The 5,265-nt window shown below is 33.1% G+C and overlaps 1 long non-coding RNA gene across 1 annotated transcript; it reads left to right on the top strand.

Moving 5' to 3' along the window:
* Positions 1–1,660: 1,660 nt before the first annotated feature.
* On the top strand, positions 1,661–4,550 carry LOC116888328. Its single transcript, XR_004386303.1, has 2 exons — positions 1,661–1,710; positions 4,392–4,550. It is a non-coding gene; the product is annotated as an uncharacterized LOC116888328 (long non-coding RNA).
* Positions 4,551–5,265: the final 715 nt, after the last annotated feature.

Here is a 5,265-nt window from a genome sequence, read left to right as displayed (position 1 = left end):
CATTACCACCCCAACAATCCCTACACTGGGAGTCCAACTTGGCAGGACCAAGGCTTCCTTCCACTGGTGCTCTTTTACTAGGCTATTCATTGGGTTGTTATGCAGTTCGAGCCCAGGGTCAACCATGTATAGTCTTTGGTAGTGGCTTAGTCCCTGGGAGCTCTGGTTGTTTGGCATTGTTAATTTCTAGTGGAGTCGCAAGCCCTTTAGCTCTTTCTTCAGTCCTTTCTGATTCCTTCAAAGGAGGTCCTGTTTCAGTTCAGGTTTGCTGCTAGCATTTGCCTTTAATTTGATATGTCAGTGCTGTCTTGGAGACAGCTATATCAATTCCTGTCAGCATGCACTTCTTAGCTTTTATCAATCTTTTCTAGTTTTGGTGTGCTGTATATATGAGCCACATGGGGACAGGCTTTTAAATGGACAAAAACATGTTTTATGTTAATTTAAGGGCTATTTTGGTAAATGGTAAAGTTTTGTTTAAATCTCAAATATGTTCATTCATTTTCATAGTGTCACTTTTGTGCAATTTATTTTTTCTTTCATAGTGTATTCAGCAGTCAGAATAATCTAGATTATCTTTAGGAATCTGAAAGTTTTATTTAAGGAAAAAATTTTAAAATTTTACATTGTGTATCAAAAGTACCTAGAAGTAACTGTGCATTTGAAATAGTATTTCTAGCAACTAGGTAATATGGGCAACAAGGACATAATAAAAATATGATAGAGGAATATATATATATATATATATATATATATATCCATTATCCTAAGAATTTCATAAAGTCATTGTTTTTGATAGCTGAGTAGTACTCCATTGTGTAGATGTACCACATTTTCTGTATCCATTCCTCTGTTGAAAGCCATCTGGTTTTGTTCCATCTTCTGGCATCCTATAGAAATATTTGTGTGTGTGTGTGTGTGTGTGTGTGTGTGTGTGTGTGTGTGTGTGTAAACAGAGAGAGGAGAGGAGAGGAGAGAGAGAGAGAGAAGGAGAGAGAGAGAGAGAGTGTTCACTGCAGAATTGAATTGAACATAGTCGAATTGAATTTAATGTATTATTATATAAACAAATATATAGTCACTGACATAACCTTTGAAGATTTTTAAATGTTTTTTCATTAATATATAAACCTAAATATATTTAGTACTGAAATACAAAGAGTTAACTTTATATATTTTAAATTTAAATATAAAACTATTCATTTTGGTGAATTTATAAGTAACAAAACTGTATTGTTGATGTTGGAGGAATTTGGGCATATGCATGCATCCTATCATACATTTTTGATATATCTATTTTTAAGACTGTAGTGTTAGTTAATGTCTAATTTTAAAGGCAAATCACTGGATCTTAAATTTATTCATGTAATAAACTGTTTCCTTAATGACTTATAATTACTGAGTTATTAGATGTACAAAGTAATTTAGTTGCATTTAAATCATCTATTGCAAAATTAAAGGGAAATGCAGAAAATTATTCTTCCATATTTATAAGTTTTTATAATTATAATATGGAGGATCTCTATTACTTTTATAAGGAAATATTTAATTTGCAATGTTCATTTCTTTAGGGAAGTTTGGGGCGTGCTGGCAAAAAGTTATTGTCATATTTAGAGAAAGCAAACAAGTGGCTCAATGAAGTAGAATTGAAACTTAAAAGCACTGAAAAATGTTCCTGCAGGAGCTGAGGAAATCACCCAGGTGCTAGAAGTAAGTTGTGAATTTATCTAAATGATTTGATGTATACAGCATTGAAAAGATTTAGTTCTAACAAAGAGATAATGTTTTTAAATTGCAAAAGCTACCTTCACTCCTGGTATTTTCAACAAACCCTTTGTTTCCTCTAGAATATTCCAGGTCTCAAAGAACCAAAAGGGAAATGTTTTTGTCTTCCATCTTGACATTTTTCTTTTTTATTATCTTTCTAATTTCTATGTTCATTTTTGCTTTGCCTACATCTATAGAAAACTTCTAAAGACAATGACAACATAAAATTATTTTTAATACAGATGCACAGCTTGCTAATGAAAAGTTTTTTCTATTTTTAAAGCTATATATTATTTGAACTGGAACATATAAAATTATTTAAAAGAATTTTAATGACTCTTTTAAGACTAAGGATACATTATAAATGCAAATATACTTTTAAATACTCCATAAACACAATTTTATTATAATTTTGCATATATAAAGTATAAATTATATTATCTTGATGCCACATTTTAGGTAATACTTTGAAAAGAAGTGGAATGTCATGTGGAAGCTAAAAAAAAATACCCCCATGAAAATCATGAAAATAGAAGGGAATTATTAGGAAGAGAAAAGTGGGAGCTGTATGTGGGGAAATTGGGTGATGTAAATATGACCAAAATGCATTAGACACATGTGGCAAATGTTATAGCCATACCATTATTTGTATCATTATTCATGCTAATAAAATATAGTCCATTCAGAGGGGACTGAGAAACATCAAGGAGAATGTTAAGGAAATAACAGTAAGTCCTTATTATTACTATTTCCTTCCTATTGGCTACATGTAAATTGATTGTTTGGTAAGGTTGGTGTGGCTTATTTTTTTTTTTTTTATTAACTTGAATATTTCTTATATACATTTTAGTGTTATTCCCTTTCCGGTTTCCGGGCAAACATCCCCTCCCCTCCCCTTCCTTATGGTGTTCCCCTCCTCACCCTCCCCATTGCCGCCCTCCCCCCCAACAGTCTGGTTCACTGGGGTTCCAGTATTACAGGACCCAGGGCTTCCCTTCCACTGGTGCTCTTACTAGGATATTCATTGCTACCCTATGAGGTCAGAGTCCAGGGTCAGTCCTCGTATATCTTTTAGGTAGTGGCTTAGTCCCTGGAAGCTCTGGTTGCTTGGCATTGTTGTACATATGGGGTCTGAGCCCTTCAAGCTCTTCCAGTTCTTTCTCTGACTCATCAACTTGGGGTCCCATTCTCAGTTCAGTGGTTTTGTTGCTGACATTGACTGTGGCTTATTCTTAAGGCAACTAAATAGTAAAATGATATACATGTATTTGATGAGATTAACAAAGCTGTTGCACTTCTAACTTTTCTTATATTTAAAGATTTTCATAAATTCTAATTTTTTAGTTATTGTTGTAACCTTGTATTTTTATATTGCATTTTATCATATTCTTCCCAGTACCCCAACTACTTCAAGATCCTTTGTGAGAGAAAAAAATAGTTTACCTTTATTTAACAAGTTGGCCTTTTATTTAATTAGCAGGTTATGCATTTTGTTGGGACATAAAGAGAAAATACTCTATGAAAAAATTTAAAACTGAAACATTTATACCACATAATGAATTGTATAAAAGAAAAATCAATACTAATATCTTGTATTACAGTTATGATGATTTTTTTCTTATGGATTTTAGATATCAAAAGTATATTTTAAAAATGTAACTGGGAGATAACTATATTAATATTTATTAAAAATTTAAGAGCAAATATATTGAAGTTTTCAGCTTTTCAATAGTAATAGACACATAGGAAAGACACAGAAACATCTCTTGGGACAAGTTTCATGTCTTTTTTGGGAGACAACAACCCATTGAGAGAATTATTTGAAGCCTTTATCTACCTTTTCTAGCTAGCTGTGAGATGCAGTAAAATTGAATGCTTATTACCTAAATATAAAATTGACATTGAGATTATTTTGTACAGTATATCTGAAAAAAGCCTAAACATATTTTCAGTTAAGGATTATATGGGCTGTGAATTATAGAAGATAGGAATGGCTTAACTGTATGACCCAAAAACAAAATAAACATTTTCTCACACACACACACACACACACACACACACACACACACACACACACACACACACACACACCTCAAAGGAAATTACCCAGAAACTACAATGATCCAACTATTTAATAAATCACTAGGTGATATTTTTGTCAAATGTCGCTTCCTGACCCTAAAGAAACTTGTGGTCATTTCTATTAACTTTCAGTCCTAACACGACTAGGCCCACACTGCATCTATGTGAAAACGTGTGAAGAGTAAAGGAGTTTCTTTGAAAAGAACTGGTCTCATGAGCTTCCACTACACATATTTTCAGAATCACTTTACCTGCATGACACTGACCATTAAAAAAAATAGAGGAGGTTCTCACTGAGAAAATGATAAACCATTATTTCAAAGTACAGTCCACAATGCAAAAATAGCTCTGTGAAAAAACATGTGCAATCCTTGTATTTGTTAAACAATAATGTTTCTCCAAGTTTTATTATCCAAATTAAATTTTGGTTTATATTGCTTATGGCTAAATTGTATATAAATGAGAAAATACTGAACATTGATTATAAATTCAATGTATTTAGAAAAAGAAGACAAATGTTAATTGTTGGCAATTTTTTTCAGTCTCTTGAAAATCTGATGCATCATTCAGAGGAAAACCCAAATCAGATTCGCCTATTGGCACAGACACTTACAGATGGAGGAGTCATGGATGAACTGATCAATGAGGAGCTTGAGACATTTAATTCTCGTTGGAGGGAACTACATGAAGAGGTATGAGGATAAATGGAAATGTCCTTTTAATCTATAGTTATAAATGTATGAGCTAGACAGCCTTTTCCAGTAAAAGGAAAAATGATTTCAGCTCAGGACAGTCTCAGATTTTACAGCAGTGAGTCAAGTCTTTTGGCATGCGTGTGATTCTTCTTAGAAATACATGGTTTTAACAGGAATACATGATTTTTAGCAGGAAGCTGAGACATACCAAGAAAAAAATACCATGACACGACTTATAAACTAATATTTAATGTATTCTCTTGTTGTTCTTATTGCTATGATGAAACACTGTGACCAAGTCAATTTGGGGAGGAAATGGCTTATTTCAGGTTACACTTCCATCACTGAGGGAAGTCAAGGGAGGAACTTGGAGACAGGAGCTGATGCACGGGTCATGGAGGGTGCTGCTTATTGGCTTGCTAATCATTGCTTGCTTAGTCTGGTTTCATGCAGAACCCACTACTACCAACAAAGAAACAATACTACCTTCAATGGGTTTGGTCCTCTCAGAGTAAATCACTAATTTAAATTACGCAGGCTTGCCCACAGCCTTATATTGTGGAGGCATTTTCTTGGTTGAGTTTAACTAACTCCTTTCAAATGACTCTAGTTTGTGTCAAGTTGACATAAAGCCATTGAGCATATATGCTATTTTTATTGTATCCTGAAGTAACATGGTTGATTTACTTCACCTGAAATAATATGTATTATAATGTAACTT

This window comes from Rattus rattus, chromosome X (assembly GCF_011064425.1).
Source record: "Rattus rattus isolate New Zealand chromosome X, Rrattus_CSIRO_v1, whole genome shotgun sequence".
In the NCBI taxonomy this organism is placed as follows: domain Eukaryota; kingdom Metazoa; phylum Chordata; class Mammalia; order Rodentia; family Muridae; genus Rattus; species Rattus rattus.
Note: the sequence above shows the minus strand (reverse complement) of the source record. Positions and strands in the feature narration are given on the sequence as shown.